The 19434-nt window shown below is 42.5% G+C and overlaps 1 protein-coding gene across 6 annotated transcripts in view; it reads left to right on the forward strand.

Annotated features, from left to right (window-relative positions):
* Positions 1 to 19434, forward strand: part of HNF4G (hepatocyte nuclear factor 4 gamma) — a 75009-nt gene that overhangs the window by 12302 nt on the left and 43273 nt on the right. For 3 of the 6 annotated variants that reach the window (XM_035124891.3, XM_088675624.1, XM_035124890.3), the window contains exon 2: positions 13422 to 13506. The exons of the other annotated variants lie outside the window; for them this stretch is intronic. The gene's annotated coding sequence lies outside the window, so the exon portion shown is untranslated. The remainder of the gene's footprint in view (positions 1 to 13421; positions 13507 to 19434) is intronic. 6 annotated transcript variants of the gene reach the window in all.

A 19434-nucleotide genomic window follows, 5' to 3' on the forward strand; every position in this document is an offset into this window, starting at 1 on the left:
GATAGAAGCATAAACTTTGGGATGGAGCTTCCCAGTGGTCCTAGCTGCATGAGAAGAGTGTGCAGGTCCTGCTTTGGGAGCATCCCATAAGCAATCTGGTTGGTCACTGTGAGGACAAGGATCCTGGACAGTGAAGGCACCTTCTTGATCTCAATAGGAAGGGAGTTCCAAAGTGTAGGTGCCACCACACTGAACGATCAATTTCTTACAATTGTGGCCTTGTACTACCCCAGAGGACAGGTCTGGATCTAATGGGCTTAAGATGCAAGAGGGAAGGCTTGGGTACAATATGTTTTGATGGTAAGAACACTTTGACAATGGAACCAAATACCCACCAGCGTGGCTGAGGAATCTCCCTCCCTGGTGGCCTTTAAGCAGAAGCTAGGTAGCTATCTGTTAGGGAGGTTCTCACTCGTTTTATTTCCTGCTTCAAATTGTGCCCGCCCTGTGGAATGCCCTCCCATCAAATGTCAAAGAGATAAACAACTACCTGACATTTAGAAAACATCTGAAGGTAGCCCTGTTTAGGGAAGTTTTTAATGTGTGACATTTTAATGTATTTTAATCTTTGTTGGAAGCTGCCCAACAAAGATTTATTATTTATTAAATAGGGGGTGGACTACATGATCTACGAGCCACCCTCAATCTCTAGGTGCTTTGGGGCTTCTAAGCAGTAACTGCTGTTGTTGCATCACTGTTGAAGGTGTCAAGGAAGAGGTTGGTGTCACAAATCCAAATTCAGCGCAAAATGGTTCACTCGGATGCAGGAAGCAGTTTGTATTATAATGCTATCTGGTAGTTCCCAGCTCATTTCTAATTCTTCAACACTGACTTGTTAAAACAAGCCCCTTGTTTTTACACTCTGAAAGGAGTTGCATAACATCAATTTCCTACAGGAAGTTGTCCTTTCATCCGTGACTACCCCTGCAGCATTATCTTAGTGTTTTCTGATGCAGCCAAGGAGTGTGTGTGTGTGTGTGTGTGTGTGTGTGTGTGTGTGTGTGTGAGAGAGAGAGAGAGAGAGAGAGAGAGAGAGAGAGATTTGAAGAATTTTGAATTATCCATAGCCGGATGGAAATCTGATGTGTGAGATGGGATTGTCAGTAGCCTATCTCCCCATGCTGACGAGAAGCATTTAATTCTGTTATTGGGATATGACATTCTAGATCACTGTTGAAAATCGATAAGCTGCTAAAGGGCAGCCTTACAGCTTGACCTAAATCCATTTAGAGCCACTTTATATACCTCATTAGTAATGTAATTTAAGGGTAAAATGCCTTACCCACATACTGTTATATAGTGTCATTAGTATGTTTATTTTTATTTTTCCCGTCACACAGCATCTTGATAACTGCGTATGTGCCTGGTGGTCTCTCGACGCGCACATTTGCAGAATAAATAGATCAGAGGTTTTCACATTGTGGTCCAGAAAGCTTTTCCGGGTGGTTTGCAAACAACTGATGGATGACTTGATGGTATATCGTCTTCCTTATTTACAGAGGCTAAATTGTATTAGTAGAAACTAAAAACCCATTTAAATATTTCCCCCCTCATATTATCCACGTGAGTAATTGCTGTAATTTCAAAATGATCTTATGCACTTTTGGGAGTGAGGAGTGAGCTTGTGCAAGAATGCCTGTCTAGCAAATAATTTATGGTAAAGTACAACCCAGAGAAACCTTTACAAACTCAAAACATTTGAAATGTCATTTGACATCAAATGTAAAACAAAGTTTCTAATGAGTTTACTGAGAATTCTGCTCAGAATAATCATCTGATCAAGTATGAACAATTGCTAATGATCACTGTGTGTGTGTGTTTTCCTACAATCAATTATTTTTATTCAACTTCTAATAGATAATGCTTGTTTGTTTTGGCTTTAATTAGTAAAACTATCCCAAGCCTCCCTCAGTTATTCATTTATGCAGCGATGGATTCTGTAAAGGCAGGAAATTGGCACAAAACAATTTCTCAGACAACCACAACACTTTCTTTACCCTAAACTCAGACAGTAGTGCTTTAAAGGTGATCAAAGGACATTCCTTTATATAGTAAGTCTGGTGTGCCATTTGTAAATAGCTTCAGGAAACCTTTAGAAGAGAAAAGAAAGAAAGGCGAGGTTTTTTTCCATGGAGAAAGGAACAGGTGCTGTGTTCACCCAATCACCCGAAAGGACATAGTAGGACTCGGGTTATGCGAGAGACTACAGGCTAAGGTGGTGCAATGACTTTTCCTTTTAAAGTAAGGATTCTGAAGTCTCATCGCAGGCAGAACCATGTGAGATTTGGACTCTGTGATGCCTGTTCTTTTTATGGTTCCTTAAAAGGGAGGGAAGAGAGTGTTATGCTAGATGTGGCAATGGGAGCTGTCCCCTGCCAAGGTGAATAGATGAGGGGGGGGCACAGAGGGAAGATTCCAGTTCGAACTGCACTGGCGGCAAAGGGGTAGAGCCCACTTCTCCTATTTCCTGGTTATTGATTATTTTATTAGAATATCAACTATGCAAGAGCAAAGCATCTGACAAATGTCACTTGTAGTTTGACCCTAATGAGGAAATCTTTACTGGACCCGCAGACATCAAAGGGGAAGCTATAGATAAGACTTGGGAGAGGCTGGGATATTTCCTGTTGTTGTTATTAATATTATTATGTTTTATAAATACATCTTATTATTGAAACAAGACTTGAGTGGGACCGGGAGATTTCTTTTTATTATTCATTTCATTTATTTAGAAAAATAAATTCCAGGCTGCTTATTATTGAAACAATCTATAAGCAGTGCGCGTCAAAAGACAATGAAATTGCCAGTATAAAATTTATCATATGAATAAAAGCTGTACAAAAGGTATAGGGCCCAGCATTACAGTGCTGGGAAAGCTCAAGCACCAAGGTATGTCTTCAGGAGATATCTAACATACATATAACTGATGATACTTTCCCTAAGGGAGAATGTGTGTGTGTGTGTGTGTGTGTGTGTGTGTGTGTGTGTGTGTGTGTGTGTGTAGATAGATAAATAGAGAGATAGATAGATAAAACGTGTTTGGGTATTTAGTAGAAAGTTACTGTGTTTAGCTGTGTGCTGAGTTAACAACCAACACATAAGCACACACACACACGCAAACACACACACACACAGGCTTTCTTGGAAGATCTTATTTTGTTTAATCCTTTTGTTGTTAACTCTGCAGCAGCAGAAATGGCCACCTCTTCAAGCTCAGGTCTGTTGATGAATAAAAAAGAATTTGCCGAACCTGTGAGAATGGGACTCATAGGATTGGTTGTGGTCCACTTTCTCCCCCCTCCTTTGCTTCCCCCCCCCGCTTCTTTTCATTTTGTTTGAGATTGAATTTGAGAAAGAGCTTTGTTCCAGACAGTTGCTTATGGCAGTGGGTTGAGATGAGATTTCGTTGAATCATAGAACTAATACACAAACAGAAAATATGTGAAAATTGAAATGACAAGGTAGAGTAGCTTGTTTGTTGAGGTAGATAAAATAACTAGGTTTGCAGGGAAATGAGAAGGTGTGTGTGTGTGTGTGTGTGTGTGTGTGTGTGTGTGTGTGTGTATGAGAGACAGATATCCGAACTGGATTTAACCTGAGCCAGAGTTTGTTCTTCATATGCTTATATTCTAGAAACACTTGCTAAAATGAAAGAAACCTCTTCCCCTCTCTCATTCTGATTATGCTAACAGATAATGTTACTATTACTTCGCAATTGTGTTTGCAAACAGTCAGAAAGAGATGGCTAAAGTATTGATATATATATCATCTCTATCTGCATTTTTAATCACTCTGTATCATTTCTCCATAACGTTATTCTCCAAACAGCAAACAGGCACAAGGGATTACGTTGCCCCAGACAGGCAGGGATGTTGCTGATTTCCCACTCCTTGACTGTCCACTTTTCTCTTCCTGGTTATTTTCCCCCTTGTTTTTCTGTGACATTAGCTCTCTGCGGGGCTCTTCTCAAGGACAGGGTGGAAACTGGTGCAGAACCCAGCAGCCAGGTACTGGTAGGTCTCGCTGGCTGGACACATACAGTGGTACCTCTGGTTACGAACTTAATTTGTTTCGGAGGTCCGTTCTTAACCTGAAACTGTTCTTAACCTGAGGTACCACTTTAGCTAATGGGGCCTCCTGCTGCTGCCGTGCCGCTGGCGCACGATTTCTGTTCTCATCCTGAGGTAAAGTTCTTAACCTGAGGTACCACTTCTGGGTAAGTGGAGTCTGTAACCCGAAGTGTTTGTAACCCAAGGTGTTTGTAACCCGAGGTACCACTGTATTACACCTGTCTTGAAAGAGCTACAGTACACTATTTTAAGATACAGTGGTACAAACACAATTGGTTCATGAAGTCTGTACTTCACCTGAAGCGTACTTAATCTGAAGAGAACTTTCCCATTGAATGTAATGGAAAGTGGATTAATCCGTTCCAGACAGGTCCGTGGAGTACTTAAACTGAAAATACTCAAACCAAGGTACTACTGTATCCTATAGTAAAAGGTAAAGGGTAAAGGGACCCCTGACCATTAGGTCCAGTCGTGACCGACTCTGGGGTTGCGCGCTCATCTTGCATTATTGGCCGAGGGAGCCGGAGTATAGCTTCCAGGTCATGTGGCCAGCATGACAAAGCCGCTTCTGGCAAACCAGACCAGCACATGGAAATGCCGTTTACCTTCCCGCTGTAGCGGTTCCTATTTATCTACTTGCATTTTGACATGCTTTCGAACTGCTAGGTTGGCAGGAGCTGGGACCAAGCAACGGGAGCTCACCCCATCACAGGGATTCGAACCGCCAACCTTCTGATCAGCAAGCCCTAGGCTCAGTGGTTTAACCACAGCGCCACCTGGGTCCCTCTGCCAACCTATAAAGTCCTAAATGGTTTGCTATCCATGTTGGTGCTCGCTAGGGCTTATGGGAGTCGTAGTCCCAAGCATCTGGAAGGCACCATGTTCACGAAGGCTGGGCAAACATATTAAGCTTCCCAAAGAGGTGGCGTGTCGGTGTGTCTTTTATATACTATTCAGCTTTTCTTCCAAGGAGCTCAGTGCAGCATGCAGTGGTGCCTCGCTTAACGAATGCCCTGCTTAACGAAATTTCCGCTTAACGAAAGGATTTTTTGAGCGGAGGTTGCCTTGCTAGACGAATTCATTTTACGTAAAATTCGTCTAGCGAATCACGGTTTCCCATAGGAATGCATTGAAATTCAATTAATGCGTTCCTATGGGCAAAAAAAGATTTTAAAAAATTCAATGCATTCCTATGGGATTCGGTAGACGAATTTTTCGTTATAAGAAAAGACCCGTGGAACGAATTAAATTCGTCTAGTGAGGCACCACTGTACAAGGTTGTTTCCTCTTCCCCATTATAGCTTCACAACAGCCCTGCAAAGGCCTGAGAGACAGTGTGACTGGCCCAGGGTCATCCGGTGGCTTGCATAACTGAGTACGGTTGACTTTATATTTGAGAATAGTTGTGACTGTGTCATCTTGGTGTCACAGCAGCCATCCAATTCATCTCAGTTCCCTTGAACAGAAGCACATACTCTATGGTGGATCTGCATGACTGGGGCCCATGAGGTAGATGGGCAACACGTTTTCCATGTTATCAGTTTGTGATTGCCGGGACAACATATTGGAAAGATCTCATTTGTTGACTAGAAGCTGCTGGACAGTGTTTGAGGGTTCACAGTGATTCCAGTGATGCTCTCCAGCTAAGCTTATTGCTGAGGTTTATGTGGGTCTCCCCAGCTCACCTCTGTTACTAGGCACTGCTAGGATCTGTCAGTACTTCAACAGCACAACTTGAACAGAATGCAAACAGCAGAGCGTGATGTAATGTTTTCATTCTCTTGGTTGTCGTGGGCAAGTTATTCTACCCCCGTCAGATCTCTCAAATCCCCATCTCTAAAATGGGAATAATACAGTCCCACATCCCCAGATTGTTTGGACAAAATTAAAGTTTGTACAGTGCCCTCAAAGTGGAGAGTGAAAGTCCTGATCATTCTGGGTGGTTTAGCACAGGGCAGTGTAACCTTTTCATACCAAGTGGGCCACAAGAGTACTTCAGCATGGAACTCAGAGGCCACACACTGCCTAGTCATGCAGTGAGGTGGGGGGCAAGGCCAAAATTTGACGCCCCCTCAGCCCTCAGCTTGCCTTCCCAAGGCCAGCTAAGTGAGGCAACCAGTTTTGGAAAAGAGGCGCGAGGCTCTGGCAGGGTCCTAGAACCCTCCCACTTCCTTCCCAAAGCTGGAAGATTGCTAACTAGGCTTTGGGAAGCAGATGGAAGGACTCTAGGACCCTGTCAGAGTCCTCATGCCTCTTTCCCAAAGTCCAGCACCTCACTTACCTGGCATTGGGAAGACAGAACAAGGACGGGGGAGGGGGAGATCAAATATTGCCAAGGGCCACCCAAAAAGACCTCAAGTGTTGCGTGCAGCCCTCGGGATAGGCATTGGACCACCCCGGTTTAGGGTAACTAGGTACATTTGACACATTGTGTGTTGGTGCACAGGTGTGTACAAAATATTTGTGTAGCTGCAATATTTCTCCATTTTGAGTCATTCATTTTACCATATGAAACAACATTCTTTTTTTAGAAAGGTTTGGCTGCTTTCCTTATCAGTCTGTGGGGCTTTCCAATGTCAGGACACTTAGGTAGGTGGAGACTTCTCAGAACAGAGAGCTTATCAGTGTTTGCTTAGGATCTATTGCCCCCCTTTTGCCATAAAAAAGAACTATATTGCCTACAGGTGCCATAAACCTTAAGATCAAACTTTTCTCAAGCAAGTTTGAATACATATCCTCCGCTAAAACAACAGGAGTCAGGACATTTCTTCTTCAGCAGAGCACTTCCAGTCTCCAAGCTCCTCTGGTGGCAGTAGTTATCATTACCGTGCTACTACAGTGAGATACTGCTGTGCTGCTTATTAGGAGAAAAATAGCTTGCACAGATAGATTGGGATAGAGCTATCTATTGCAAACATAACAAAATTCTAATAGTCATATAAGCAATAGACTAATAAAAATATATCATTAATAACTATACAGTAAAATTAAACACGATTCATAATAAAATTTAGCAATAAAAATATAAGAACATAATCCAGCAAACTAAAAGTTTAGCAATAAAACTAGTAATCTACAAAACTAAATATTAACCCCAGAAAAATGTATGTGTATTGTACAGTATATTGTTTCTTTCTGTGAGCTGTAAAACTTAATTGATCTGATTTTTTTTTAAAAAAGCTTTAGATTGAATGAACTTTTATTCTAAACATGCAGACTTCTTTAAAAAAATAAAAACAAACCCAAATATGTTATTTTTATATGCATACTAAAAAAACTGGAAGTGGCAATTGCCATTTTAGAACAGGCATTTGATCTGTGCTTTCGTAGAACAAGGGAGTGCCTCTTTTCATCCCATGGGTAATGGCTATTTCTTGCATATCTGCACCAACCCTGCATGCTGCACTCTTGCCTTGTTCAAATTATCTTCATATTGTGTGGGAGACACAGCAGAACTGCCCCATCCCACAGCACAAAGGTGACACACCAGATCACATGGGAAGGGCTCATGTCAGAAACATGACAAAATGGTTTTAAAGTGCCCAGGAACGGCTTGATCACCAGCCACCTCAGGTGGTAGAAGCTGGAGAGCAACAGAACATGTGTGCCATAAGGCCTGCCCCAGCCAACAAACTAGCTCCCCAACCACAGGTGTGGTGGAAGACATTGCCTTGTCCCCAGTGCTGAAGTAACATTCAGTTGCCAGTCTAATCAGTTTTCTACTGGGCAGTGGGGAGACGCATCTTGTACAGGCGGCAAAATTCCCTGAGTGAAACTGGACAAGTACGTGAATTCTAACGATTCTACATTAGAGAAAAGCTCTCTAGAACCTCTGGGCTGAGGTGGGTGTGGGAAAACTGGTTGTGTGATGCTCTCCTTAGCCACAGGCATTGCCTGGTACGAAGGTCTGTCATTAAGAAGCACGGTTAAATAAACAGGTTGGGATAGGATTACTTTAGTGCCCTTCCCTTCACTTTATGCCATTTTATTGTTCTACTAATGGTTATTAGATTAGGTGTATAAGAGCTCACGAAATATATGCGGTGGAAGAAGTATGCAAGAAAGTAAATGTTTCCCACAGAGAGTCTAGCTTTTCTGTATTTGATGGAGAGACTAATTTACCTTGCATAGATAAGTGATGGTATTGGAGGTGGGTTTAAAACCCGATACATTCCATGCTTTTATCATGCTCAGTGCTGTGCAGCCATTATTTTTAATGTAAACTTATAGAGGCCCCTTTGGGAGAAAGGCCGTTATTACAGCCAATATTTTTGTTCTTGTTTTTAAGATTTACCCATTTTTGATCCGTGTGCTGTGAAAGTGCTCGGTATTGAATTGTATTTTATTTTAATTTTTAAATACAGTCCTTCTCGCCATTGTGGATATTTCCAAAATAAATCTGGGAGATTGGATTAGCAACATTACTCCCAAGGAGAAAGAACAATGATGGCCTACAGTAATTTTTGTTTTCTATCTTGCATTTGCTGCAGGCAATGATAATGATAATAGTAAAAAATAAAATAAAAAAGAGGAAGCTGTGGATGCATAGTCAAGTTATTTGTTTGGGGGGGAGGGGGTGTACAACCTACCTAAAGTTAGGCCATTAAATTAAATTTTATTAAGAGACAGTGTAGCCTACATTAGGATGTCTGAGAACTTCAGTCTTCATGCATACAAAATGACCTGATTTGCATCTCCCTGGCTAATTTGCAGATCTGAACATCTCTAAAAATTGGATTTTGTACTTCTCCAAATGTGGGAGTGCAATTCTTGGCTTTAAAAAAGTATCAAAGTGCATTTAAAGTGCATGGTTTTTCCAATAAAATAGAACATTTTGACAAAACGCATTGTGAAATGCATGTTTTAAATAAAGTAAAATATATGCAAATATGTTTAAATGATTTTGTGGCGTGGATTTTCTTTTCTTTTTTAAAACAAAAATAAGCCATAGATGTGGGAATAGAATGAAATAGACTGAGTGGATGCATATGAAAGTAATATGGAACAGAAGCAAACTGGCTTGTTCAGTCCTACTCTAGATGTCATTCAACAATTTCAGTGGTGGACTCTTAGAGTGAGATCCATGTAGGTTAGAACTAAAGATAAATGGCAAAAACCAGTGTATTTTAAGACAATTTATCATGATTTCCCCCTGTGTGTGTGTGTTTGCACAAATATATAGGGCCAGATTCAACTAAACAGTTGCTCTTGTGGGAACCGGTACAGTGGCTTTCTTCCCTCCCCTCCCCTCTGTGCACCCCAAGCTTGCCCCCAACACAGAGAGGAGAGGGGAAACCATTCCATCAGGCATGCAATGCCAGAGCAATCTTCTAATGCTTCCAACCATAACTCCTAACTTGAGCAGTGTTACCAACAGAGAATGAATTGCTTTCTGACATTTTTTATAGCATAAGTGCCTATGGCATACGCAAGTGGTATAGGTCTACTTCATTGTTCATAACACTAGTCACTCAATGTATAGCACTAGCGACTGCCCAGTAAGGATGTACAAAGGCATTGATTCATCTTCCAACCTGTATTTGTCACATGCAGCGATGCTTCCATTGCACCGCAGTTTGGCTTCTGACGAAACTATTGGTCATCTCACTGTGATGGAAAGTTGCCTAGTTAATTCCATTACGTTGGTCTACACAATTCATTTCAATGCAAAGGAAGAGCTATGCAAATGCAGGGAAGGGAGTCATCAATTACATATTGTTTGCAAACTGAAAACAACAGTGACTAACAATTGTGTTCACTGCACTGATTTTTGTTTGACATCAGATGGAAAAAGAGACACCGGCAATCTCTCCTCCCATTTCTATCATAATTCCCTGACATCCCTACTGACCAGAGATGCAAATTTTCCTGAGGAATAGTCAAATGGTCTGAAAAACAGAGGAGGGGGAGGATGCTTCCTTTGATCTCCTTATCTAGTGAGTAGAGGTTTGGAAATAGAAGGCCTGGATTTGAATTTTACACCATAGACTCATTGCCTGAGCTTGGCCAAGGTGCTGTGCGTCACTCCTTGTTCCTCATGTCATCATTACTCCCATTTTATACATGTTGGAAACTGTTTCGGAAACCAAAATTATCCTACACTTTCTTAGTAGTAACAGCTGCCCTATACAGCCTGATCCTAAGTACTTTGGATACAATCCAGTGCAGGTCAGAAATGCCGCTGAAATAAATTACAGCTCTCAGCTGCAATGTGGGAGTAAAGAATGCCACGTGGTAAAGATCAGGCTTGCAAGATGAACTAATTGGCTTAATGGGGTTTGAGCTAGCTTTATGTGGATTGCAGTCCTTGTGAAGAAAGGGGCTCCATTAAAATCACTGCAATTTACCATTAAGTACATGAAGTGCCAATCTAAATGAAGGCAAATTAAAATTTTCTCCTTGCACCTATGGTAATCACCAGTACTCAGCATCTTTTAATACATTTCCATGTGTTTACTAAGGAAAAGAGTGTGGTAGATGGTCTAGGAGTTCTAGTGAAATAAGCCATATCTCATGGTCACAGCTAGCTGAGTTTATCACAGAACAATCAACCCCCACCCCACCTTTGGGTTTCCTACAGGATGTGTGTGGTTTGGAAGGAGGTCTCCCTTCACTCAGCTCTGCCAGCTACCAAGCAAGTGATGCAAGCATCACTTTGGCGTTGTGAGATTCCCTTTTTCAGGGGTGGACTTTGTTTCAGAAATTGCAAATTAGGTAAATTCACATTAGAATGTCAGCCAAACCATTTGTCACCACCAGTGCAGGGTCAGTGTTATCCAACCAAGTCCCAGTTTGCATGGTTATCAAGAGTTTCCAACTATGGCTTTCTGTTGGAAAGCTCTGAAGAATGTAAGATAAGGAAAGCTGAAGGGGGAAAAATAGTAAGAGTGTGGTCAGAGAAGGAAACCTCCACTCTGATGTACAAGGATGCTGTGTTCGTGATCAGAGGCCAACAAGCCAACCCCCTCCCTGCAAGGTTGTGGTGCTTCTTCCCTTTACAGGGCTGCAGTTGATGTGCACCATATAATTACAAGCAGGCATTTATGGTTATTGTTAAATCATATGTTATGCTTTGGAATGGAAAAAGGGCAGAGGCAATGAGAGAGATTCATTGTCACTGCTAAAGTCATTGGGATTAGAAGCAGGCATTTCTAGCTTGAAACAGCACGGGAACTCCTGACTCACAGCATCTGGAACACAGAGTATTCATTTCAACAATTCCTGTAGCCTCGTAGGTTCATGACCTATACAGAGATCTTTAGACCTCTGGCTATGTTTGCCCAGTTTGGCTGGGGCACCACAGGGCAGAGGGATGTAGCCCTGGAAGCAGAGCACATGTCGCAGTCTCCGAGATCTGAGATTGTTGGATCAAATACCTGCTGCCTCTGATTACAATCCTTTGAAAAAACAGTCACCCCCCCTTTCATCTGTGGTGTCTCAGCACAGAAGAGGCCTTTTGTCTCTTTCCCCCTTTCAAAGCTTTACAGGTTATATTTTAGGACATAACTGCCCGTCCCCTGCTTTTCTCCCTACTAGAAGGAAATCAGGAGACACAAATACTTTTTTGTGCTTTAGATTTTGTGTGCACCTGATCATATGGCCCAGGAGTAGTGCTAAGCAAATGGCAGGCCCACAAACTTTGGTATAGTGGGGCTGTGCTCAGCTTGGTGTTTCAAAAATTGTGCAGGTATGCAATAGAACGAGATACCACAATATTTTAGCTATGATTTGCATGGCAACAAATCCCAAGAAGGCTGGAAAAAACCAAGGATGGAGAAAGTGGTCTAAACCACAGAGCCTAGGGCTTGCCGATCGGAAGGTCGGCAGGTCGAATCCCCATGACGGGGTGAGCTCCCATTGTTCGGTCTCAGCTCCTGCCAAGCTAGCAGTTTGAAAGCATGTCAAAGTGCAAGTAGATAAATAGGTACCGCTCCGGTGGGAAGGTAAATGGCGTATCCGTGTGCTGCTCTGGTTCGCCAGAAGTGGCTTAGTCATGCTGGCCACATGACCCGAAAGAAGTACGCCGACTCCCTCGGCCAATAGAGTGAGGTGAGCACCGCAACCCCACAGTTGTTCGCGACTGGACCTAATGGTCAGGGGCCCCTTTACCTTTAAGAACATAAGAACCTGCTGGATCAGGCCAATCATCCCTCTAGTCCAGTATCCTGTTCTCACAGTGGCCAACCAGAGGCCTGTGGGAAACCAGCAAGCTCTTCTTCTCTTTGGCGATCACTCATAGCTGAGTAAGATTGTCTTCCATAAACACGGTTTTAACAATGAGTCCGTAAGTGACTGTGGAGGCCATTTCTGGATCCATACATCCTTCCACAGTGGGGACATTGGTTTCCGAACAGGAGTTGATCACAGTGTGGATTTGCCAAGCGTGCCTTCTTCTTAGCATATTTCTCCCTTGTGTCCTGAGTTCAAGCACCACCCAGCCTTCCCTTAGAGCCAGCCCTGTAAAGGCTGTTCTCCAATTGGAACGCTCGCAGACCAGTGTTTCCCAGTTGTCAGTGTTTATACTACATTTTTTTATATTTGCCTTGAGACACTCTTTAAACCTCTTTTGTTGACCACTAGCATTACGCTTTCCATTTTTAAGTTCGGAATAGAGTGGTTGCTTTGGAAGACGATCATCAGGCATTGGTTTCTAACAACTGCTATTATGTGCTTGAATCAACTGTGAGAAGTGCCATACATTGTTGCTCTTTTGTGTATTGGAGCAGGGCGGAAGTGGTGTAGGACAATTCAAGGCTAATCTATAATGTAGTTCATGCTTAGAATTCATTTTGATTTCCCCCCTCTCATTTCTAAAGCATTTAAATTGAGCAGTTCTTTAAACTTTTTGGGGAGCAACTTTTTTCACTGAATATTCTAATATGGGACAAATTTCTTAACGGGTATAGCTTTCTTTTGATTACAAAGCAAGTACAAACTGGTTCTTTGAACTGAGGCCATGTGAAAAAAGAACCAAGGTATTAGAGACACCCTCCTCTCCATAAATTGTTAAAGGAATTGCCACCAAGGGGTAGTCTCACAACAAACTACAAATACATTTTCAAAGAACGTCTTTTCATATTTAATGTACAAAGAGTTCACGTTTTCCTAGAAATGTCTGGCGGATTTTCTTTGAACTTAAGAAGTTGCTAACTTCTTCTGAATCTTGAGTTGCACCTTTGGCAAAGGCTCTTATATTTTCAAAGGTAAGAATCAAAGTAATAAAAAAACACCCCAAAACCTGGCATACATGATAGTGAAATCATCAGAGTTTAAGGTTTGAAGGAACCCCAAGAGTCACCTATTCCGATGATTTGTGCTAGAGAACTCATACACCAAAACCGTTTCTTACAGATGCTTGCCTAACACCTGTTTGAAAACCCCTGGAGATCAGGATTGTACCACCACTCTTAACAACTTAACCCAGCCAACCTGCCAGGTAATGAGTTTCCTTTGCCTAACATTTAGCTGAAAACCTTCTTTGTGGTATCGGAAGTGGTGGAGAGCAGATCTTTACTATATGTCTGGCAGCCTGAGTGATGCAGTTACCAATGGAAAGGCTTTTCAGAAAGAATGGAGTATTTAAAGGCAAAGAAGAAGTTGGCTTGATGGCTATAGTGTGTAAGGGTGTTTATGGCCTGCCTGTTGCAATGGCCTTCACAGAACTTGCTTCTCCTTGAACTTGCTGTTGCCCAGTAGGACGATCCTTTTAATGGTTTCTTCTCACTCATACCTGCCTCTCCTTCCTGCATGTCGTCCTGCCCCTTGACAGTGCCAGATGTGTCTGGGCTGCTCAACTGACCTGGAGTGATTGGGTCAGTCTCAACCCAACCTGATTGGGCTCAGAATCTGGACCTCAACCAAATCTGCTTCACAGCCCTAGGTACAACATATGATAGAGACAGGGACTGGAAATATATTTCTCCATCGCTGAACATCACTGCCAGACTATGCTTTGGGTATAGTATTCTCTTGGTATTTGAAGAGTGACTAGGGCATAGCTGCCAAGTCTCCCGTATTCCCCAGGAAACCCCCATTTTTCCAGCCGTTTCCCGCTGGCAGCCAGGATTTAAAAAATCCCCGTAAATTCCCCAGATTCTTACTGGCCCAGGGAGGCTCCTTTGGACATGTCTGGAGTCTCTGGACATGCACAGAAGCGATTTCTGGTGCTGCGGCCATTTTGAAAATGGGCAGAACATGTGTAGAAGCGACTTCCGGTGCTGCTCTGCCCAGTTCCAAAATGGCCGCAGCGCGACTTCCGGTTCCGCGCAGCTGCCGATCCCGGATTTTTCAGTCTGGAAGTTGGCACCTATGGACTAGCGATGCCTGTTCACATGTGTGATGTCACCACACCTTGAGCCCAGCATTGCAGGAGAAAGAGTAATAAACCCACATGAGCATAGTTCATGCTGTTAGTCCGATTAATCTCATTCATTCAGTTAGTTTAGGAATAGCCCATATTCTGTGTTGATTGGAATGGGGAACAGTTTCCAGCCCAAGGGCTGCATTTGACCCTCAGGCCTGATTTTCCCTATCCCTGATGTAGATGTTACAGGTAGGTAGCCGTGTTGGTCTGACGTAGTCGAAACAAAAAATAATTCCCCCCCCTTCCAGTAGCACCTTAGAGACCAACTAAATTTGTCATAGGTATGAGCTTTTGTGTGCATGCACACTTCTTCAGATACCTGATGTAGATGGTCATCCCTTTCAGGTGTTACAGTTGGGAAGGGGCAACACAAAGATTTTGTTATATACCAGAATATTGTGTTATATACCAGAATATTAGGTTTGCAGATTTAAAGTGGATTAAAGGGCTCTGTTGCCTTAGAGCAACAAGCTGACTTAAAACAACAAAACCTTGACTTTTTAGGGTTTGAAAAGTGAAGATGAAATGTATTAGAGATGTGGGAAAATGTGTAAACACCCCAGAAGCAAATCAGGACTAATGCCTGTTGTATAACTGCCTCCTGAACAAATCAGAATAAATGCTCAATAAAGACTGGGTCAAGTCTAACCTTTGCCTTGTGTGCAAGCAAATGAGAGTGAATGCTCTAAACAGGTTCTCTGGAAAGTCCTAGAATTCCCTAATAAGGAAACTTTATATATAGCATAGGACACGACTGTATTCTGAAGTAAGATATCCTTAGTCCCAAATATACCTTTTCCTGGTTGAGCAGAGACCATATTTCATGTTAATTTCAGACATGTACATTATATGGGTACAGTGCAGGCAATCTAAAACTTTGTTACCAACTCACTTAATGACAAAAAGGAGACTAATTGTGCAGCCAAGCACATGTATTGAAATTCTTATCTCAGTGATGTGCACAAAGCCCTTGGGAAGCATTAAGCAGTTAGTCATGGCTCCTTTGAGCAAGAATCTGCTGTGTCAGTTTAGCTTCTAGTTAAAATGTAAAGCTGTCTTGAGTAGGCTGAAGAATAACAGATCCCACTGTCCCTGATGATTTGCATAGAATATACTAGAGGTACATAATACAGTGGTACCTCGGTTTATGAACACAATTGGTTCTGGAAGTCTGTTCATAAACTGAAGCGTTCATAAACTGAAGTGAACTTTCCCATTGAAAGTAATGGAAAGTGGATTAATCTGTTCCAGACGGTCTGCGGAGTACTCAACCTGAAGCGTACTTAACCTGAAGCATGGGTGTAATTGGTTCCGGAAGTCTGTTCATAAATTGAAGCGTTCATAAATTGAAGCGAAGTTTCCCATTGAAAGTAATGGAAAGTGAATTAATCCGTTCCAGATGGGTCCGCGGCGTTCGTAAACCGAAAATTCATAAACCAAGGTTCCACTGTACTGTAATTAGTAGGGGTAGAGAAACTTAGATTGGATTTTTGAAACCCAGTTACCAACTACTTATTGCAAAAGAATGATTGAATTAGTTTGATTTAATGTGGCTAGCTTGATGTTCCTAAGTGAGGTGTGTGAGTCTGTGTCACATAAAGAATCCAACGACTGATAGCTCATCACTCCATGACCAGCTTGGTCTAAACATGCGGCAGGATCAGTTGGTAGCGTAGACTATGCCACTTTAGAGTACAGGTAGAGGATAACATTTATGAATGCCTCACTTCGTTTAAAAAATCAGTTCAAATACAAAATGAGTATAGCAGGTTAAAGGCTAGGATAGCACATATTCCCTTAAAATACTAATTGGTGGGGGTTAAGATTTTTTGCAGGGGTCAACGTAGGGGAGTGTGCAGGATTAATAGATCCCCATCAGTAATCTGAAGTGGGTCAGTCCACTCTACCATCTCATTCTCACACCCCCTCTGTTGTAGAGTGGGTTTGCCAGCCTGCCTGAAAACTACTGACCTGTCTGGTTTGTGGGATCCTTACCACCATTACTGAAAGGGTGGCGAGACAAAACCCACTTTTTCTGCCCCTGGCTGGTTTTCCGTGAAATAATTGATATTTGAAATTGCTTTCCTCATGCCTGCAGAAACCCACCAAGCACCGAAGAGACCCAGTCACCTAACAACTACATGTTGGTAGGAGAAATCCAAGTTGTGGCCCTAAAGTGTTGCTATGGCACGTCATCTTAAAAAATGATCATATGAAAAGGTCTCAATAGACAAACTTCCATTAGAGGAGAACTGAAGCGAAAGCAGATGGAAAACTTGGAATGAAAATTCGGCACCCCCTTCCATTTTCTATTATGTTATCAAGCTCCAGTCTTGGTTTTTAGCATTCCTCCTCCCTTTTCAGGGGTAAAAAACCCCAAGCCAAGAGTAATTCTCCAATAAAGAGAGCCGTTTATGAATGTATGTGTTTCTCAAGGTAAATGAGGATAAGATGTGTATAAAACTTATCTAATCATCTACATAAAATGTTTATGATCAAACATGAGCCAAGGTTTTCCATGAAAGATTATTAACAAAGTACTAATTGCCTAACTATTCCTCAACAAGGTTTTTTATCATATAAAAACCAACCACAGCATGACATTTATCTTACATGTGAACTCTCTCCTATTTCCTCCCCTTTTTTCACTCTACCCTCCCTCAGTTTTTCTGTCTCCTAAATTGGAAAAAGAATAAGTTACTTGACTTAAGCAATATTTAACTAACTGCACTAGTCACATGTTATTTAACTGTAACTCAGCAAATCTCCACCTGATGATTGTGAATCTATACCCTAGTACACTTTGTCTTCAAGAAAATGAAAATACTATCACCATCCTGATCATATAAACACAGCAGAAATTGAAACATAGGTTAACACCCCCTCTCCCCATTTCTGTTACATACTGTAACAAGAATGGAGAACCTATGGTTCTCCAAACGTTAGACTTTGGAGTTCCCATCAATCTGAGCTCACATGGCCAATGGACATGGATGGTGGAAGCCATAGGCCAATGACATCTGGAGGGCTGCAAGTTCCCCATCCTTGTTCTATACCAAATTAAATAAGGAAGCACAATCCCTAGAGGCAGTGTGGTTCAATGGTCTCCTTAGAGCAGATCCATTTAAATTAATCAACCTTAGGTAAAGGTAAAGGGACCCCTGATCATTAGGTCCAGTTGTGACCGACTCTGGGGTTGCAGCGCTCATCTCACATTACTGGCAGAGGAAGCCGACGTACAGCTTCCAGGTCATGTGGCCAGCATGACTAAGCCGCTTCTGGCGAACCAGAGCAGCACATGGAAATGCTGTTTACCTTTCCGCTGTAGCGGTACCTATTTATCTACTTGCACTTTGACGTGCTTTCAAACTGCTAGGTTGGCAGGAGCAGGGACCAAGCAACGGGAGCTCACCCCGTCGCAGGGATTCGAACCGCCAACCTTCTGATCAGCAAGCCCTAGGCTCTGTGGTTTAACCCACAGTGCCACCCACTTTCCTAAGGCAACCTAAGGTAGTCATGTTTAATAACATTCGTGTGCCTACTCTTGAGTGTGGAATTAAAAATGATGCTCTTCCAGTCACCTGTGTGCATAAGCATTCCAGCTTGACGGACAAAACAATCCTCCTTCCCCCCCCTTCCCCTGAGTGCTATTCCAGAGGCTCTCCCAATCCACCCCAGAGCCAATTCTGGTGTGTGTGTGTGTGTGTGTGTGTGTGTGTGTGTGTGTGTGCGTGCAAGGCATGTGGGGAGAGGAAAGGGAGGAAAGACCCATTGTGTAAGTAGAAGTCCTTGCTCAGAGCTTCTGCTGATGGGTCTGGTTAAGTCAATCCTGCACTTAGGCTGCAGTCCTAACCCCACTAACCTGAAAGTGGGCCCTGTTGAGTTCAGTAGGATTGACTTCTGAGTAGGCATGGTTAGGATTGCCTGGTAAGACAAATTTTAAAGATTGAACACTTTCAAAGTGATTTCAGTATCATCCTCACCTTTTAAAATTGCTCTTTGTCAATTTATAAATGATCACATTAGTTTACACAGCTATGAGATTATTGTTTACAGCCTTAATTTACACATCCCCAGGGGATCGCTTGCAGCAACTTTCCTACATTCAAAATATAATGATAAAACACCAAAAGGATATGCACAGCTATCATTTTAGGGACTGGATGCACTCAGGCAATGTGTCTGGTTTCAGACTATTTTGGTTCCTATCCATTCACAGGGTGGAAAGAAGTAACTACAACCTGAGTGGTCAAAACAATGTTTTTTGGGAGGAAATTCTTACAGAATTCTTTGGAATAAGCCTCAATGAACTGAACTCATCTACTGGAATCCCATGTATATCAGATTCTATGATGAAAGAAAAGTGGGATATAAATAGAAGAAAGTGAAATAATACACTGAGGAAGATTTGTGTACAAATAACCTTTAGTTTATATTTCAGGTAGTCATTAGTCTAATGATGCATGCTAGCAAGTTGGCCACAATTCTGTGTATGGTAGTCATCTTTTCTTCCCAACAGTGTCCCTGGGAACTAGCATAGTCACATGCTGATCCAGAAACCCACCTGAGCTGCCAAGAGGAGCCAGACTGTCATTTGAAGTTGTGGAAGTGTGAGAACAAGATGCTGGAGGAGGAGGAGAGGGAAAGTGTTGGGGACTGGGCAGAGAAGGAGAAGTGCTGGAGACCGCCTCCTCATCCTGACCCTTTCAGGGAGGAGGAAGAGGAAGACAGTATAGATTTACAACAGGGGTTTGAGGGAGGTAGCAGCTCAGAGGCAGATGGGGAAAAGCTGGGAAATCATGGGAGAGCTGGAACAACACCCAGTTGATGTGTTGTCATAAGAAAGCATTCCAGACCCTCCATCTCCCAGAACCCGGCGAGCCTGAAAAGTAGGAGAGCAAAGAGCTCAAAGACAGAGGGCACATAGCAGCACCCGTAGAAGTGATTAATGAGGAAGTGGGAGAGATTCACTCAGGACAATGCCATTATCCAAGAGGCTGG

This window comes from Zootoca vivipara, chromosome 8, assembly GCF_965207765.1.
Source record: "Zootoca vivipara chromosome 8, rZooViv2.hap1.1, whole genome shotgun sequence".
Taxonomy (NCBI): Eukaryota; Metazoa; Chordata; class Lepidosauria; order Squamata; family Lacertidae; genus Zootoca; species Zootoca vivipara.